The sequence below is a fragment of the Dermacentor andersoni genome, chromosome 2 (genome assembly GCF_023375885.2).
Source record: "Dermacentor andersoni chromosome 2, qqDerAnde1_hic_scaffold, whole genome shotgun sequence".
NCBI lineage: Eukaryota > Metazoa > Arthropoda > Arachnida > Ixodida > Ixodidae > Dermacentor > Dermacentor andersoni.
The window spans coordinates 242,722,147-242,742,593 of record NC_092815.1 but is presented as its reverse complement, the minus strand read 5'-3'; the positions used below and the strand labels follow the sequence as shown (position 1 = coordinate 242,742,593).

The 20,447-nt window shown below is 46.4% G+C and overlaps 1 protein-coding gene across 2 annotated transcripts in view; it reads right to left on the bottom strand.

The window, feature by feature from the left end:
- The window catches only part of LOC126539882 (uncharacterized), a 727,003-nt gene that overhangs the window by 387,529 nt on the left and 319,027 nt on the right, over positions 1-20,447 (bottom strand). The gene's annotated exons all lie outside the window — the stretch shown is intronic.

Below are 20,447 nucleotides of genomic sequence, written 5' to 3'. Positions count from 1 at the left end.
CTTGAGAGCCTCTATTAATGCTTCATTCGTGCCTGGAAATTCCTCCGCGATCCTTTGCAATTTTCTGCTGGTGGCGGTTTTGGACTTTTCCGGCTCTAGGATATTCCTCAGGATGGCCCAAGTTTTTGCGGTGCTCAGTCTGTCCTGTAGCGAACTGCAAAACTGGATCCAGCCCTCAGTTGCCAATTTACTGGCATATTGATTTGCTTCCTCTGCCAGAGCTGCGATCCTGCGCAGAAGGTTTCTGTTCAAGGGTTGTTTTCGCCACCTTTTTAGCAGCTTACGCCTGCTTTTCCACAAGCTTAGGAGGTGGCTCTCCACCGCCGGTATTTCCACCGTCCGTGTAATCTTTTTAGATGCCCGCCCGTGTGCTGCTTTAATGAAATCGGACCATTCCCCCATGGAATCCGGTTCAGCATTGGGTGGAGGTTTGTGTAGTCTGAATTTTGTCCAGTTTGTCAGAGTAATTTCCTCCGCCACCCGTCGTAGTTTGGTAGTCGATGGGGAAATGCTGATGAGGAAGTGATCACTTCCTAGATTTTCATCTAGGTTGGTCCAGGTAGCGTCCCTGATGTTGCGTGTGAAAGTGAGGTCCGGGAACGTGTCTCTACTCACGCTGTTGCCGATCCTGGTGGGCATGGTGGGGAGTGTGATCAGGCTCAGCCCCAGCCTGGATGCAGCGTGTTCGAGACGCGTTCCCTTGGGTGTGTCTTTTAGGTAGCCCCATGCGGTGTTGGGAGCGTTGAAATCGCCCAGCACCACGAGGTGGTCCTTGGTACCTGAGATTTTAAGAACCTGCGCAAGGAGTTTGCTAAAATCTTCATTCCTGTTTTTGGGGCGACTGTACAAATTTAGTATTAGTTCTTGCCTTGCCTCTTTTTAGAGGGAATAAGCTTATTATCTGATCATTCATCTGAAGATTTTCTATCTGCTCTGCTTTGGCCGCGATAGTCCTGCTCACCAGGGTGGCAACGCGGGGATAACTTGAATTTTGCAGGGTGTAATATCCTTGCAGCTTGACCACTTTGGGGCCAATTTCCTGCAGACATATTACATCTGGTCGGATTGGTGCACCGTTTATATAATTTCGGAGTGCGGCTGCGTGCTTGTGAAAAGTGCGGCAATTCCATTGCCAAATCTCTAATTGTTCCGCACTTTTCAATTTAGTTTGAGCCATGATGTACGAGAGCCTCCGCGTCGTCCCGACCCGCCTTTGATGGTTTATGGGTGATTGGGGTAGCAAGAGGACGCTTATTAATTGCCCTCTGCAAGCCCCCCACAGTCTCGTTTACATATTGTTTCTGGATTCTTAATTCCTCGCCTATGAGTGATTTTATGTCTGACATGAAATTTGTTAAAAGGTCGTGGAGATTCGCAATGCTACTCCTATATTCTTGGACTTGGTTCTGGATTTGTTTTATAAGGTTGTTCGTGTGCGTGGGGATGCCAAAAAGCTCGTCACCTCTTCCCCCGCCTACTTCCATTTCCTTTTCTTGGGTGGGATGTATTTGTGACTCGTGCCCGTTAGGGTTGACCGCCGAGCCAGAGGCCTGCAGCGTTTTAACTGTGTTTTCGAACTTCTTTTGCAATGAGGAGATTGCCAATTGGAATTCTTGGCGCTCTGCCTCCATTTGGATCTTAAGCTGTTTAATTTCTTGCGTTAGGTTTTTGTTTTCATCAATAATTTTTCTGCATTGCTGATTGTCTGTTATTGGAGCACTGGGAGACACGACCTCCGCCAAGCTCACCTGATTGTTTGGTCGGTTTGCAGCTGCTTCTTCTGCTCCGGTTCCGGTCTGGGGGATGTCTTCCTGTCGTTTTTGTTGGTCGAGGTATTCTTGAGGTTTGTTTTCCAAGGGGTGTCCTCGGGATTGTTGGCTTTGGTTTGGCGTGCCCTCGATGTTGGTCTTGATCCTGATCGTGATCTTGATCGGGACTTCCTTCTACTCATTGATTCCTCCCTTTCCGAGCTGAACCATCGGGGGTGCCTTTGTTGCTCGAGTTCGGGGAAGTCCTTTTTCGAATTAATCCACTCCGATTTCCGTCGAGGCTGCTTGATTCTAGACGTTCGGGGGGCGATGTTCTTTAGCTTCTTTCGGCATGAACTGTTGCCTGTCGCGTGTTCGTCGCCACAGATGGCACACTTTGATGAGCACTCGTGCCCGTGATTAGGTTCAGTTGCCCCACATTTGGAACACATGCTGATATGGGGTGTTGGGCACACATCGGTACGATGACCCGTTGAACGGCATATTTTGGAAACCTGTATTGTGGGTTTGTATGGGCAGCAGATCGTTTCCGCTCCCATAAAGTACACACACCTTGGAAGCACCTTTCCGGTGAAAGTCACTATCGCCGATTTGGACGAGCCCAGCATGCGGGCTCTTTCAATCTTCACACCTTGAGTGCGGATCCGCAGGTTCTCCATTAGTTCCGCCTGAGGTGTTCCGGGTGGTAAGCCGTGAACAATGCCTCGCAGAACATCTTCTGGGTCTGCCACATATGCATTGAAGGAGTGAAGCTGCCCCCTGATTTTTGTCTGATTTCGCGCAGCCTTCCCGCCACTTGTTCGTGTGGTGTGGATAATATGACAATATTGGATCCGGGATGAATCCGCAGCAAAAAACTGCTGCCTCCGAAAGTATTCTGGCAGGCCTCTATCACTGCCATAGCGAGCACCGATCCAAGCAGATCTTTAGCCAACAGGCCCTTGCGTGGCCTCAAAATGACCTTGATGTCATCTTTCGGGAGAGGCGGAGTTCCACGGCGTTTCCTACGTCGGAAGTCGCTGTTAGCCTGGCTCTCTCTGTGTTTTGTCGAGTCACCCTCGAATTTCTTGGTATTCCTTTCGGTTCCCTCTTCGGGTTCCTTTTCGCTTTTCTTGCAGTTCTTTTTCTTGCGACGTGATAGAACTGTGTGCCACCCATCCTCCGTCCATGTTTGAGACGCTGAGATATCCTCGGCGTTCTCGAGAGACGCGTCGCTATTTCCCCGCGCCTCATTATTTGATGTTACATGTTGCAGGATGCCCCCCGCTTCATTTGGTTGAAGGTCAGACGCCCGAGAGGGGCCGGAATCGGCTCATCTACGTCCATATGGCCTTGAGGATTGTTAAGCCCCGTCCGGCATGCTCGGTGACCAAACGAAAAGGATCGACCGTGGCCGTCCGCAGCAGTAAACCTTATCCTAGGCTTGGGCTTTGCCGTCAAATGTGAGTCTTTTCCACTCAAAAGTCTGAGAAGAGGGGGGAACGGCTCACCTTCGACTTTCTTGGCGTTCGGAAAAGTCCGTAGAGCCCGTAAAAAGTTTATTGCAGTCCTACGAGCACACACAAACACCGCATCCGGCACGGGTGAGAGCCTTACCGCGCCGCGACGCCGGCCAGTGTCGACGTTAGCGCTAGTACTTCCACATGTGCGTCGAGTCTTCTGGTGACGATAGTTCTTCGTGAAGTCGTCGTAGGTCCAAGAATTCGGTATCCTCGGAAACCTTGTGACTTTACGAACACGATGATATAAGATATTGGTAGTGTTCAGCAAGATTTCCGCACGATAACATTTTAAAAACGGAGCGTGATGCGATCTGGTACTCACTGCTCTTAGACGCTTGGAGCGTCCGTCCCGCCAGGAGAGCACAGAAGACAGCGAGATTCTTGCGGCGCAACGACATAGAGCTTGCTGATGCGGGGCCTTGTGACAACGCTAATAGTCGTACCCGATTCACGTCGTGAAAGTACACTAAAAATGTGATTTCAACTTCGCGATGCCAGGTTGTCGCCGTTGCAGGCATCTTCAGGCCGTCGTGTTGACTCGACTACTGTGCAGCAACGACGCAGCACCGCAAAGCCCCAACCGGACGTGCGAGTTGGAACGCGTTAGCACGCGCCCCGGTTGACGTGCCATCGCGGCGTTGTTCTCGTCGAGCTTGAGCTACGACGGAAGAAAAGACGCCACGCGTGCTGATGACGAACTGTAAAGATGATCAAGATAAAAGTCCCATATTGCACCTACAGTACGATGACGTAAAAAGTGTACCTGCAATCCCAGATTTCATAGCTGCACCGTCATAGCCCGGAATCATAATCAATGGACGAGGCCTATTACCGAGGCGAAGGCGATGTGTGACGAAATTTTTTTTTTGTTCAGATACCCTAAAGGCCCGTACGGGCATTACCTGGGGGAGGGGGGGTAACAACAAGATATTTCAAACACAATTAGGGGAGAAAGGCATTACAGAGCACCGTGGTAAAAGATCATCGAATACAACCAAGAAAATATAAAAAAGAAAAAATAAGGAAAGAAAGAAATGCATACATGATAAAAAAAAATAAAACACTCGGTACAAAGCATGTAGATGCACTTACAATGCGTCAAAGGCACAAAATTCTGTTTTTACTCAACATGCGTAAAACTGCGCTTTAAATTACTTACAAATGAGTCATGATCATGTATAGATGCAATTGCTTAGAAAGATGTGTGAGTGCAGCGTCGTGGACGTTGACAGAAAAGGAACATCGGTTTTTGGATGTGCAAGGAGCGCCGCGTGCTTGCGAAATTTCATGCCGATAATGGCATGTAAGTGGCGAGAGGATTTTCGAACAGAGAAGTTGAAAGTTGCGCTTTCTCTGCCTCGTCCTTACATATCGTGCACGTCTTTCAAGCGCATTTACACCGTCGTCATGTCAAACCACTTCCCCCAACTCGTTGTACTAAACGCCTACAGTATTACCATGCACAAAAATGCAAAAAAAAAAGATTAGGAGATAACAGTAATCTTCAGCCATCATATTTTTACGCATCGAGGGAAGCGTTGCCTTTTAATGAAGCTTTTATAGCACTGCATTGGATCTTTTTCGGATGTAAGTTTCTTTAGCAGCAACAAAAACCTACCGACTTAGCCTTGTAACGAGTGCACAGTAATCTCATATGCTTGTATAGGGATTCGTGCAAATGAGGTAACACGCGTTTCACCACGACGTAGCGAGTATCATTTCACAATGACATCGCTCCCGCTGCGCCGGAACTATTTTCTCAGTGCCGCATATGCCAGCGCCATATTCTTGATGGCGCCTAAATGAACGGCGAAAGCCCGAGGGTAGCTGTACAGATTGTGGGCTGGCGCCGTCGCGCGATAGCAGCGTTCCAAGAAGAAGCAAGTATCTGCGTTTATGGATTTTGCAATTGTGCTTATAGTGCCGACACATCTACGCCTCCGCCGAATAATTTTGCTTATCCTCTAATGACCTCGTTTGTAGCCACCCTGACGAGAAAGATTTGGTGTGAAGAACAATGACAAAAGCGTGTGCTTCATTTATATGATGTGCAGGGCGAGAGTAATCAATATTTTTCTTTGACTGGCTTCGAAATAAGAGAAATGACATTCACGCTGATGACGATGCACTGGAAACGCTATGTAGGACATTATTTGCCAATGCTGATTTCCGAGTGAAAAACAACCGGTAAGAAGAGCGTGCAAAGAAGATTTATCTGTTTTGTCTGCATCACTGTGCAGAACCCGCTTTGAAAGCACGAACAGTCACATCCACCGACCGTGTTTCCGTTCTGTAGAGGTAGGCATTTAGATTAGGCGCCACATTTTATGCTTTTACAGAATTACGAGGTGGATAACAAAAAGCTAAAATAGTCGTGGTTCTCCAGAAAAAAATATGGCATCTAAAATTTACAGCATATGTGTAAACAAACAAGAATGGCTATCATCTCGAGATATCTGCGAATTAGGAGATATATTTTTTTGGTGCCATGCTTACTTTCACAGTTTTATACCGTTAGCAAAAGTTAAACAGCATAAGTTACACACCATTCCCAAAACAGCGAAATTCATGTGCGTTCCACGAAACAAACGTTCGAACCTTATTTCCCCTTTCTTACTTTTAAGGAGGTGATCCACGCTATTAATACTTTTGGTTTCTTTGAGATGTCTTCGAACCCCATGTTTTGATAAGCTGACGCACGTATATGCATAGGATTCTTCATGTAAACTATATTTGGAACTATCCGTCCAACGTTCCTGGCATTACCTTCGAAGGTGGCCATCCGTCCCGCAACATACCGTGGCGGGAATGTTCTGCTGCGCAGCTGCAGAAGGAGGAATCATGGCAGAGCAGGAGGCATCACGTGGAACCGTTTCGTCCCTGTCCGGCCCTCTTAGATATGGAGTGAATGGTGGGCGCGGGAATTAGAGAGGAGGATGCACCGTAGTGGGTTTTATTCATAACAGAAGTAGTAGTCCCAGTAGTGACAGAAGTAGAATAAGTTCTATAATTATGACATGCATGAACGAAATCAAATTGTTGCTGACCACACTGTCACTGTTCCTGCCGTGGCGACGTTGTGACTATCGCGTTGCGGTGCCAAGCGCAAGGTCGCAGCTTTGATCTGTGGTTGCAGCGGCGGTATTTCGATGGAGCTGAAATTCAAATCGCTCGTGAGCCTTGATTTAGATGCACGTTAAAGAAATTAAGGTGGTAAGAATTATTCCGGAGTTCAACAGTGCGAGGGCCTCGTAATCAGATTGTGTTTGTGGCAAGTAAAATATCCGCAGCTTTTTTCTTTTAGTTATCTCATGAGCAAAGTCCGCCAGACTCTACAGCACAACCGATTTGAACTACTGCCCCGAATACCGGTCTTATTAGGGTATAAAACCAAAACTGAAACGAAAACCGGAAAGACACGTTGTTTTTGCTCGAACAGGAACTGACCCGGAACGTCAGAATTTTTTTCAGTCTGCAGCGAAGCCGAAAGAAGAAAAAGATTTTTGCAGATCCCACGTAGTATGGTCATCTGCGTTATGCGAAGCATCTTGCAGGTACGTGGCTATCCATCATTGTTCGCGGTACCGCAAAACGACACCAGGTGCACCAGCGTCTTCTTGTGAGTTGAGTAGATGTGTGCGGTGGTTGCGAGCGTATCCGTATGCGACATCAGTACCAGGACAACCACGCTGCAGACAATCCTATGACCGCAATGGCATGATTTCTACGCAGGCTGTCCGAGACGAGCCTATGACATGGCGATTGCTTGCTAGTTTCTGCACAAGCAGTGGACAAGCGCAAGCGAGATAAACGCGCATTGCGATGTCATCAGCGACTACATGGGAAAAAAATCGTAACCATAGGTGGCTATTTCATATGCTGTATAATAAAATGACAACAGCATTTGTAATTTGGCTAAAAAATTTTAAATCTTGATTAACCTGGGTGATCCTGACGTTTGTACAACGTTGCTCAGTTTCTGCGTAGCGTAACCTGTTACGAGGAAAGTGCTAGGCAAAGTGAGCCTGTCCCAGAGATGTGCAGTCTACAACGGCACCCCCAATTGCAATCTGTTGCAAAAACAAAAAAGACAAAGTGGACCCGCCGTTGTGGCGTAGTGGCTTTTTGTTGCGCCAGGGTGCGGAAACTACCTTTGTGTCCCTTAGGACACTCGGTGCCAAGCCGATATGCGGCGGCCGCACCACTTCCACCACTGGCGATTGCCGGGTATCCAATTTTTCAATATTTCACAAACCAAACAATGCCTCCACAACGCCACTGATGAGGTCAGAGGGAGAGGGCGCGCCTCCGGGAGGAGGAGGCTTGCCGCGAAACCCTGTTTTCGAATGCAAGTAGTCTGTGTTCGTGCTCTCTTGCAGGTCCGCTGGCCTCGCGGCGACATACGACCAATCGCGGAGCAGAACCCGCCGAAGTGTGCCGCGTTTACGATGCACTTTTTCTCTGCAGTGTTTATCTTGGGGAAGCTTCAATTCATTTTTTAAAGCACCGGAACAGTGCTAGTACACGCCAGTGCCAAGCAATTACCGTATTTACTCGATTCGAAGCACCTCCTTTATTTCACGATCGCGATGCCCAAAGAGAGGGGGGGGGGGGGGGGCTGCTTAGATTCGAAAATGTAGAATGACCCCCCTCTCCCTTTTCGCTGCGACATCATGACGAAACGGGTGCGAGAATTAACATTTAATTTTGCAAACATCCAAAAGAAAAATCTGTGCAGACAGTGAGCCCTCCGCTTGTGTCGGATGCTTAGTCACTATCACTGCCATTCACGAGTCCGCGCGGCTCTGCAGTCCGGCTGTGCGGCAAGATCGCGCCGCGGACGCCGTTCTACCTCGGGACTCAGACGGCTCCGGCTCGATGACAGAGCGAGCAAGCGCGCTTGGCGGTCTTGGCTACGCGCTCTTCCTAACAAATAGGGGGCTGCTTAGATTCGCGTGCAAACTTTTTTTCCCATTTTTTTCGCGAAAATAGAGGGGGGTGCTTAGAATCGCAAAAATACGGTATAATGAAAAATATTTATGTAGCAAACCGTTGTTAACTACCAATATTCGCAGGTGATATATTACATTTGGTCATTTTGTGAAAATAGTCGCTTTGAAATTCCTTTACTTGTGGTTAAATTTAGGGCTACAGTTGAACTAGTCGTCAGAAATAGGGGGGCGGGGTAGTATAAAGAAAAGTTCCTGGCACCATCAATCGTTAATTTTGTTCGTGTGTCGTGAAGTGGATCGAGTAAAAGCTGGCCGATTTCTCAGTCAGCCAAAGCTCAACACAAGTAAAAGCTGAACGTTCTCCTTTCTATTCACACATTCCGTACTGAAAAAAGACTGACCTCCACGAAGTGCGAAAGTATCTATCCGCAGAAGCAATTCTCATTCGCAACTGAAATTTGTACATAATGAGCGAACATTGGTTCCAGAAGATCCAAACCAATGCGAAAATTCCCCATCACGGATTGGTCACACGGAACGTGACTATCAGGCATGTTATGACGGCGACACATTTTGTGGCTTACAGAAAGATGGTAGAGTACAATACATGTATTACATTGACATTACGAGAAGTAAAGACGCACAGAATTTTAAACTGGTACATGCCGAATGAACGCAATAATTCGCCGGGAGGCCACCAAACCAGGCTAAATCCCAATATAGAAAAACAGGCAGACGGGTGCCCGAACAGTCCAACGCTCAGATGCGCGGCCGGTCCATGGCCGGCCTCTCTCGCTTCGGCGGTGTGTCTGACGAATGACGCAAACATCTGGCTCGTCATTCGCCGGTTCGCCTGTCGCTAGGCAACGAAAGTAAGCCGCAAAACTTAATTTAATTTATACGCAGATATTTTTAATTTTTCCCGGAAAGAATAAAAAAAATAAAGCAATTTCTGTTAATCTCACTTCACATTCTTCTTTTTTTCGATGCTCGCGGCCCCAATTCGTCGGTGTTAATACTATAGCGTGACGTGTTTCCTGTTTCCAATTTTCGCCGAGTGTCCGCTCTTGTTCTTTCCCTTTCTCTATGAGTGCACTATTGGACTACGGCAAGGTGAGAAACTTTGTTCGACAGTCTGCGACGCACTTCAAGCAATTAGGCATACTGCCCGGCACCTAGGCTAGACTTGTGACGCAGTTAACGAAAAACAGCGTGGCCGTCGTGGAGTAGTTAATGAATCGTACTGGGAGATGTTTGCGACGCTTCCTATAAGCCCCAATATTATTTTAACTAATTTCGGTAGTTTTTGGGCACGCTAGTCGCACAGGGTGCTGTGACGCAGTTTCGCGTGTACTGAATTTTACTGCGACAAGTTTTGGCGCTTTCTCTGACTGCCAACATTATCGAAACTAATTTCATTACTTTTTGGGCTACCTTTCGAGCGCAGTGGGCGCGCCCGGCGCTGTGACTCGGTTAGCGAAAATCAGCTCGGCCGTGGTGCGCGGTTTCGCGCTTTAATGCACGGACAAGTTCATGGCGCTTTTCTTTCTCTGACGCCCAACATTGTTGAAAATTATTTTCGTTACTTTTATGTTATGAGGCCCGCTCGCCGCGCCTGTTGTGACGCAGCGAAAAGCAGCTCGGCCGTGGTGACAAAGTTAGTTTGGCGCGTACTGAATCTTACGGCGACAAGTTTGTGGCGATTTTTATGTCCCCGCAACAATTTAAGCCTTCTTTCGGTACCCACGCTTGTCGAAAACGCGAGGAGCAATTGTCAAGAGTGATAACATGGGAGTGCGTTGCTTGCGCCTGCAGAACGCACAAAAGATAAGCCAAGGAGCTCAAACGCCAGGAACTAGTAACTCGAAAAATTCTGTCTTCTGAATGGCACCCACGCATTTGTCTTGATTGCGAGTAGAAGGAATTTTGCGAGCGTCCAGCATGCTCTGGTTGAGAGCCTGCGCTGTGGCCACCTCTGTGTATTGGTAGCGTACTATAGCGTCGGTTGTAGCCAAGTTCGCGAAACGCGCCGTTGCCCGCGCATTCGTGCTATTAAAGTGCAGGAAATAAGTTTTGGGAAGAGGGGAATGCTTGGAATTAGAATGTGTTTGTGGTATGTACGGTATTGCTTGGGATGAGTCGTGTATTTTCTACGCCGTGTGTGTAAATACGAACTGCTCTTGTTTGTAATGCCGCCCACTCACCACTTACGCACGCTTCGCCTCTACAGGCATTATTCTTACATGTTAATACCAAAATAACGCTTGTAATATTTTCAGCTCACATCGTCTGGAGGAGCTTCCTGCGGAAACTACTGCTGCTTACCTGGTGCCACAACGTTGGATGAATGCACAAAAAGCCCGCGACGAGCATTTACAAAGAATAAAATAAACATTAATTTTTCCTCATTTCACAAGGTGTCTTGCGTCTTTATGAAATTGCACGTGGCACATATTCAATGGAGGCTTGTGAAGATCGTTCGCAATCAGATTTACTTAATAAAATGATTTGCAAATAAATATATAATAAAAAAATAAATATGTAAATATTTGCTGCAAAAGCGCAAAAAAACCAAAAAACGGAGCCGGCGTGGCGCGCACCAGCTTGTATTCAAAACGCGCACGCACAAAACCGAAACCGGAAGTGTGCTTCAGGTTTTAACATCCACGGCTTGGTGCGCTGCAGTCAATTCGGCCGCTGGGCTCCATGAGGGTGTCCGCTCTTGTTGTATTCCTTTCTTTATGCTACGTTCGCGGTGGCCGCACTTCCACGGGGGTTAAATGCAACGACACTCGTGGTGCTAGCTGTGCATTCGGTGGACGCCCAAGGACTCCAGGCAGTCAATTAATCCTCAGTATCCCAGTACGCCTTGCCTCATAATCGTGCCGTGGTTTAACATGTACAATCTCAGAGCTTAACTTCAACGAAGGCAAAGTGGTACGGGGTGCACGCTCCAAGTTCGTCAAAAAAACTGGCTGGCTGTGGAACGAGAGAAGCGTGCGTGCCATCGCGGCTTAATGGTTAAGCACCCTGCTGCTGTGCTCGAAGCCGGGGGCTCGATTCCCACATCGGCCACACAATATATTTCTCACGGAGAGGTGAGACCGGAACCCACCTACCGCAATGTGCCGAGAGAGAGGCAAGGGCAGCTTCGCAAGAACGTTATGGTCGGATTCGCCTCACGCTGGCCTCCTTTTCTGGAGCTTTTCATCCATCAATTGCCTGCACTTGTGAGTCAAACATGCTGGCGCACTTCTAAATAAGCACCATCTTCACGTGATTCAACAGGTAGCAGCACCATTAGTACGGCTTTTAGCGTATTGTGTTAGGTGCCAGGCTAGGTGTTGGCTTAGCGCGACAACATTACAGACAACAAATTACCTTAGAGAGTGGAGCACACATGTACGCGTTCCTTGTTATAATATTGAACGGCCGACACTGATCACCTCGTATGTACCAAATAACACCAGGCTGTTCAGATTAAAAATGTAGAGGGCCGTCCACCAGAGAAATCAATGAATTCACCCATCAAACTAAGGCTCTCGTAGAATACTTACTTACCACAGGCCTACATTAAAATTTGTGAAAAGCTTCGAGCGCGAACTTGTCTGTAGTCGCATCCTACTTTCTATCCTCGCCATTATTACTCAGTGTCTTAATTTCTCATTTTCTTTTTCTCTAAGCAGAGTAGCCCGCTGTATTACTCTCTGCATTTCCTAAATACATTCTCCTTCTCTCTGTCCCTCAATAAAGCTTCGGTTAACATAGCGTCGAGCTCTTCTACAAGATAAATTTGTGCTGTTTACCTGTAAAGGTTGTAAAATTATGCAAATTAACTTGAACCGGTTTGAAACGTTATTTTTTTCCTCCGGAGCTTAACCGGAACTAAACCGTTTTCACCGAACCGAAACGAAAACCGGGGTGAAAAACGTTTGGTACGATATTCTGTGTCTTAGGGTTTTGCAACAAGCGTTATCAAGTAGAGCTGCGACATGTGCGGTTTGAAATTTGCTTTCAACTATGAACAAGAGTCTACTAAACGCTGTATTTTTCTTTTAGTTTTGTAGTTGCATTATCTCTCTTTCTGACGAATAACCTTTAACTTCACCTAGACCTTGCCAAATAGCGTTTTTAATCTGCAAAAATGTTTCTTACGCTACACTCACAAAGAGAATAAAGAATTTTGTACCATATGCACACTGCCTCCATGCTAAAATACACTGTGTAAGCGAATTTCCGTGTTATTAAACATTCGAGCTCGCTTACATTGAAAACTTGTCAGTAACAGATAAGCATAATCTGTCGCGGTCAGATAAAGGAGAAGAAATAAGCACTTCGGTCGTGTTTTCTAATTTTAGTAAGAAGCAATCGCAAATATAGATGCAACACAGTCCTCGAAAGCTGAGAACATGCTGCAATGTGGGCGGCACCTTTCGCTGAATGTATACTACATCAAACAAATTTAATATTATGCCTAAATAATACAGGAAATATAGAGCTTGCGGTGTCCACTCCCGATGGGCTGCTAAGCACGAGGTCGCGGGATCGAATCCCGGCCACGGCGGCCGCATTTCGATGGGGGCGAAATGCGAAAACACCCGTGTGCTTAGATTTAGGCGCACGTTAAAGAATTCCAGGTGGTCGAAATTTCCGGAGTCCTCCACTACGGCGTGCCTCATAATCAGAAAGTGGTTTTGGCACGCAAAAACTCTAAATTTTTTCGCGTACCGAAATGCGTGCGCAGTGTGAGGCGAGCCGAGTGATCGGGTGCGTTCTGCGCATGTGCCGCGCTATTTTTCGAGTGCTGGACTGTTTAGCTGAAGTGGCGGGGTGGGACAACGATGCCGAACACGCGTTGCAAGTAACAGCTGAAGGAGTAGAATGGTGGTATCTCTAACAAGCCATTAAAAAAAAAATGTGTTCTTGTGTTCGCTTGAGAGTTGTTTTGCCATGTGTTATGAAATGCTTATGGTTTACACTTTCTTGTTTATAGAAACAATCGATTATGCATTCGGTATTTATTGCCATTCGTTTGCTGGTGTTTGTTTCCTGCCCCCCAATGCATATCTCTCACGTTTGATATTTCTTTATGCTTATTATATCAGTGTCATGCTTTTAACAAATTTACATTGTGAATGGTGGACCATGCGTGACCGAACGCCTCTGTGTTGTCTGTATTTCGCCCCCCTTATTTTACATGATAAATAAATTATTGTGCTTGTATGTTGTTCTTGCACCAACGCGTTTTATTTCTTTTCTTAATCGAATTATAAAGCTTTTCTTTTATTTTTTTACCACGATAAGAATATCAGGACCGGTGATTGCAGCATTCTAACATATTGTAAATAGTTGTGCATTAAGAACCAAATACCTAGTCTCGTAGTTTCTGCGTCGGAACCACGAGCAGCGTGAATAAGTGCAGGGCTTACAGACGCTTCTAAACGACTGCTTGCTAAGGCAATTGCCTAATTACAATACAGCTAGTTTCAACTGCGCAGGTCCTAACACTTCACGGTCGCCTTAATCCGTCGCTAAAATCCGCACCGAAGACATTTAGTAGCAAAGTTTGTCTTGCATTAATCCTACCTAAATCCCATTCAGAAATGGCATTGCTTTGCAGCGAAATCGTAAGCGCACAGACCAGCTCAATTTCCTTTTCTTTGTCATTAAGTATTCTACGGTACCAGCCCTTTGCAATAACAATTTCATTCTTTTGATCTCGTTATAAGGTACTGCCCACAGTCAGAGACCTTCTCTGCCACAGTTTAACAGAAAGTGAACAGCTGTGCTCGGCGAACAATCTGGCGCTATGCGCAACGGAGAGTTGGCGCTTACGGGTAAGCGGGAGTACAACAGCCCATATGTTTGCATCCGGTGAAAAGTAGGACCTCTGGCGCTTTGTTGCGAATGCGCAGTGTTTAATTTTAGGCAAATATTAAAAAAGCGGAGCCCACCGAAGCGTTGAGGCGAACGGCGATGATGATTAAATCTGGACCGAGACCGCCTGACCGTGTACAACGGACGCGTTTCGACGGAGGCGAAATGCAAAAGACCCCTTTATTTAAATTTAGGTGCGTTTTAATGGACCCAGGTGGTCAAAATTAATCCTGAGTCCCCCACTACGGCGTGCTTCATAATCGTATCGCGGTTCTGGCTCTCAATATCCCCGTTTTTTTTTCTTTTTTTTTGTCTGAAGCTCCATGTTATGAGCGGCTTTTTTTTTCGTCCCCGGCGCTCATATCATGGCAGAAGACGCGCTCAGGCAATAATTTAAGCTTATTCAATGTTAAAAATAGTTACGTGAAACTAAAGCGATGGTTGAGGAAGTTCAGAAAGCTAGAATACTGAGGCTGCCCCACACACGACCACAGCGGTAGCGGCGTTCGCATGCCTTCTCATGGACGGTTGCGCCTCTAGCGGCGGGCGCTTGCTCTTTATGAAACTGAGGCGGCAGTTTCGTGACCATAAAAAAAAATGGAAGGACTCTGCTATTAGTAATACTACACCACCTTTCCGGTGAAACTGCAGCCTCTTTTGTTATTTCATTTTTTTACTGTGACTCCGGGTATAAGCGCTGCTGCGCATGACTGCTATTGATTCCCATTTCGAGTGAGTATTACTTGACCTCATTTCGGTTACTGAGTGAATTATATATATTTATGACCTCTGTATGCAAGTGGCGATGCTTCCATCCCGAATAAATGTTGTAAATTATAAGAACATTTTTTTCCCTTCTTGAGCCGTTAGCATTATCTAGTGCAAAAAGAAGAAATGCTGAGACCCATATCATTCACATGGATCTCACACTCCACTGATGCTAGACTCTGCCGAAGGGGTCAGTTAAGTCGGGAAGTTTTTTTTTTTTCATGGTCAAAAATCATTCAAAGTAATCTGAAGCCAGCTCAAGATACAACAACATACTACGCATAGGATATCCGTACCATTAAAAATGATTGTTTGTTGGTTACCTCCTTCTCTTCAACAAATATAATAAACTTTGTCCTGTGTATATAGACTGTCCACTAGGGGCTAAGCAGTGCTTACGCACTTCGCATGAGCTCCTGCATTTTACGGCAATTTTCCACACCAACTACAAACGCAGCAATCCGGAGCAACGATACCTTTTTCGGGAAACATGGCACATTACAGAAAACCGAGACTTCCGTCTTTGCCAGTGGATGACACGAAGATCATCTACAGACATAAGGTGGGATTCATCATCATCATCAGCCTAGTTACGCCCACTGCAGGGCAAAGGCCTTTCCTATACTTCTCCAACTACCCCGGTCATGTACTAATTTTGGCCATGTTGTCCCTGCAAACTTCTTGATCTCATCCGCCCACCTAACTTTCTGCCACCCTCTGCTACGCTTCCCTTCCCTTGGAATCCAGTCCGTAACCCTTAACGACCATCGGTTATCTTCCCTCCTCATTACATGTCCAGCCCATGCCCATTTCTTTTTCTTGATTTCAACTAAGATGTCATTTACCCGCGTTTGTTCCCTCACCCAATCTGCTCTTTTCTTACCCCTTAACGTTACACCTATCATTCTTCTTTCCATAGCTCGTTGCGTCGTCCTCAATTTCAGCAGAACCCTTTTCGTAAGCCTCCAGGTTTCTGCCCCGTACGTGATTACTGGTAAGATACAGCTGTTATAAACTTTTCTCTTAAGGGATAATGGCAACCTGCTGTTCATGATCTGAGAATGCCTGCCAAACGCGCCCCAGCCCATTCTAATTCTGATTATTTCAGTCTCATGATCCGGATCCGCAGTCACTACCTGTCCTAAGTAGATGTATTCCCTTACCACTTCCAGTGCCTCGCTACCTATCGTAAACTGCTGTTCTCTTCCGAGACTGTTAAACATTACTTTAGTTTTCTGCAAATTAGTTTTTGGACCCACCCTTCGGCTTTACCTCTCCAGGTCAGTGAGCATGCATTGCAGCTGGTCCCCTGAGTTACTAAGCAAGGCAATATCATCAGCGAATCGCAAATTGCTAAGGTATTCTCCATTAACTCTTATCCCCAATTCTTCCCAATCCAGGTCTCTGAATACCTCCTGTAAACATGCTGTGAATAGCATTGGAGAGATCGTATCTCCCTGTCTGACGCCTTTCTTTATTGGGATTTTGTTGCTTTCTTTGTGGAGGACTACGGTGGCTGTGGAGCCGCTATAGATATGTTTCAGTATTTTTACATACGGCTCATCTACACCCTGATTCCGCAATGCCTCCATGACTGCTGAGGTTTCGACTGAATCAAACGCTTTCTCGTAATCAATGAAAGCTATATATAAAGGTTGGTTATATTCTGCACATTTTTCTATCACCTGATTGATAGTGTGAATATGGTCTATTGTTGAGTAGCCTTTACGGAATACTGCCTGGTCCTTTGGTTGACGGAAGTCTAAGGTGTTCCTGATTCTATTTGTAATTACCTTAGTAAATACTTTGTAGGCAACGGACAGTAAGCTGATCGGTCTATAATTTTTCAAGTCTTTGGCGTCCTCTTTCTTATGGATTAGAATTATGTTAGCGTTTTTCCAAGATTCCGGTACGCTCGAAGTCATGAGGCATTGCGTATACAGGGTGGCCAGTTTCGCTAGAACAATCTGCGCACCATCCTTCAACAAATCTGCTGTTACCTGATCCTCTCCAGCTGCCTTCCCCCTTTGCATAGCTCCCAATGCTTTCTTTACTTCTTCCGGCGTTACCTGTGGGATTTCGAATTCCTCTATACTATTCTCTCTTCCATTATCGTCGTGGGTGCCACTGGTACTGTATAAATCTCTATAGAACTCCTCAGGCACTTGAACTATCTCTTCCACGCTGACTCAAACAGGCAGAGCAGTACTTCACAAACTCACATATGGCGAAAACTTCATAGCAGACTCAGACGCGAAAGCCCAATTTCCGCCACTTCTTCACGACTCCATCTCAGTCGCTCCAATACTTCGCAACATGCATGCAACACACGAGAAACCCAGACGACAAGTAAGAGTTAGAGCACTCAGCAAGAAATACTCAAAGAACCCGAACACCAGATATACAGATGCAGCAATATAGTCAGGTAGAAGAGCATACGCAATTACCGTGACAAAAAACCAAGGGCTAGTCGCTGCCACCATACCGGCCAGAAATCCAAAAACGGCGGAGGAAGTGGGAAAGACGCATGCAAGGACACAGCAATCATATCGAGCGACTCGCAAACAGCATGTAGAAACCTACAAAAAGGCCGAATTTCAGCCGCAGCAGTGAAGATTCTAAAAGAAATAATAAGACACCAAGGACTACTCGAAGCCTACGTCGCATGGACCCCAGGCCACTAACACTTGGCACGAAACGAAGCAGTACATGTTGTCGCCCGAGAGCACACCAGCCGGGATTCCTTGCCGCACGGTCTCCGGAAAGCGACGTGGGTGGACGACATTCCTATCAACTACGCCCTAATATTGCAACATTACCGGCTTGAAAGAACACAATATCCTCTACGACACCCAAAATTAAGCAAGGAAGAAGTCACCGCCTTCCGCAGACTACAAACGAATACGTATGTCAATGAAATTATTATGCACCGCTTGCACCCTACCAAATTCTCATACCTATGCTGCTATTGTGATTTACCAGACGCCCTACAACACACGGTGTTGGTGTGCCCACACGGCGAGAAAAACAGTCAAGATGATGCCTCAGAACAGCTACAAACCATCAAAAAAACGTGGGAAGCAATATTAAGGGCACAGAGCCTGGAAGACCAGCGAAGTATAGTGGACCGGGCCCTGGCTGCTGCATTAGCCAATGGCTTCCTGGACCAAGACAGCCGCCCGCCTAGGGCGAACAAAGAACACTTTCTCGCTCTTTCTCACAATAAACGTTCATTCCTCCTCCTCCTGCGTATATATTTAAATATTTGGAGTCTGTAAATGGTGCTCACAGCGAAAATTAAAAAGAAGATGTTGAGGCGCAAAATATTCGGCAGAGACACGTAAGACTGCTTCCGGGTAGGAATGTGAAAACATTATAGTCACTTTTGTGAAATGTCTTTTTTTCCGCTCGTTCCCTGCCCGCGCAAGCTCTCACCTACGTTCTAACTGCGCCTCGGTAAGCCCAAATCAAAACGTGCTAAGTGCCTCAACGCGCTCACTTGCCCGTAAGGCGTTCATAACTCGAAGGACCACTCAGACGCTCAGCGGCGCCGCCTCGTCCTTATCTGCTCAGCCGTCACGTGCCCAATTCACACCTGTCGACGTGACGTGCGCAATGACGCACAGTCAACCATGCCTACCCGTGGCGTCGGGGAAGCATGCTCGTCGAATCTAGGAGCCGTTGGCTCGTGTCGCACCCTGGCGGCTCGGGTTCGACTCCCACCAAGACCAAAGTTGAACAATTATTGTCAAGGCCATTGATTTAATTTGTTTACACCAACCTCGCTGAGGAAGTTCATGTAAATTTGAGCTTGTGGAACGTGTTTTTAATCTCGGCGCGGTCGGCCATTTTTGGTGCGATGGCGCGATGCCGATAACGCCGGGATTTAGCGAAATGGGGCATATAATGCTTTCGAATTTAAATACGGATGAACCAGCCACCGCGAGTGCTTCTGAAGCGTTTGTGCTTCTATTGCCAGGATTTGTAGAAACAAAGCAAAAGTATGAATTAAAAGCCGTGCACATACGCGCTAACAATGATGTAGTGCGCTTTTAGCCACAATAAAATTCAAAGTGAAAAGTAGAGGCAAGTCAAAAGAAACATCAAATGATGAAGGTAATAGAACTCTCGTAATGACACCTTAGAGGGCAGGGGACAGGGCTCGGTATCGTCGGAGAGGTGGAGGAGCTTTGCTCCCCCCCCTCCGGAAAACTTCGAAGAGGGCTCGAGGCCCGGAGCCCCCCCCCCCCCCCCCCCCCCTCATAGTCGCGGCTATGATAGAAACTGAAGCTGAAGCCCGTGTACTCATCCTGACCATCCGATATGCACAGAAATAGCTGGCACGAGAGTTGGACAGTGGTAGCTACGAAACCTCACGGAGTTATCGCACTTTCATGCCCGCTTGCTGCAAAAGGTGGCTATAGAAGACCACTTTCCTTGTCTTCATCGATAATACGATATTGCCCCTTAAGTGCAACGGAGGGTGTGCGTCAGTTGTGCATTTTCTGTATCCACTTGTTCATGACCACTTCATGGGGCACCCTTTGTCGTGAAATTGTGAAAGTTACCGGATAGGCAGGTCTGTAGACCAGGCTCCTCTCATTTCTTCTCGTTCTCTTTTTCTGAAAACGTCTTGAGCCATCGTGCTTGATAAGAATTTTTTTATTCACATATGGTATAAAGTATTGCCTTCCACTCTAGTGCGTTTATTGCTAAGATGACGGTTCTTGCGCTAGTCGAGGTGTAATTATCTCCTAATAATTCAAGCGTAACGTGTTCGGTGTCAAAGACTACCGAACTCGGGACTGCTACAAACTCGATGCCAGAAAAATATAAAATACGCTTATTTTCTTCAAGGGTAACGTACGCGGGAACTCTTCATGGAAAGACAACCAACACAGTTCTAGTTTTCTGTTTGATGCACGCTTATGAAAACATTTGTGAAATGAACTTGCCAGTTTGAGTCTCAAGTGAAGGACTTGGTGCTGCATGCGCTTTTTTACAGAGAATGTGTTTATGGTTAGGGTTCCGTGCATTTTTCGTGTCCGTCAACAAATCTGCGTGTTCAAAAAACTGAGCTCCCGAATTTGATACAAAATCTCTTCATTCTTTGCAAAAGCCTATTTCATCACTTGGATATGCATTTTCAGTACATTAGTTATCAACAGGCACCATATTCAAGTGCACTCTCAGGTAGACATTTTTTTATTGCTTACGAGGGTATGAGCCATTGCTTAAGGGGGCATGAGTCATTCACCGTCTTCCATGACGTACATGTTTCTCATTGTGTAGGCACAGAAATACTTACACGAATAATACCAGAGGCGATACGAGAATGTGTGCGCTTATTTATCATCACGCTGACCGCCAATCAGGACAATAGATGTTTCTACCTTTGTTCAAAATTCTGTAGCTCCTCTGTGTCGTGTGCTAAAGAGCTTCGCTAGTCATTCACCTTTACAGAGTGAAATGGCTCATGATTTAATTTTCTGTTCTTAGTAATAAGAATATTTGTTGAATTACTGAACCAGTGAATTTCTAGCAGCCAGGTGTGATGGCTGTAATAATGCCGACAATAA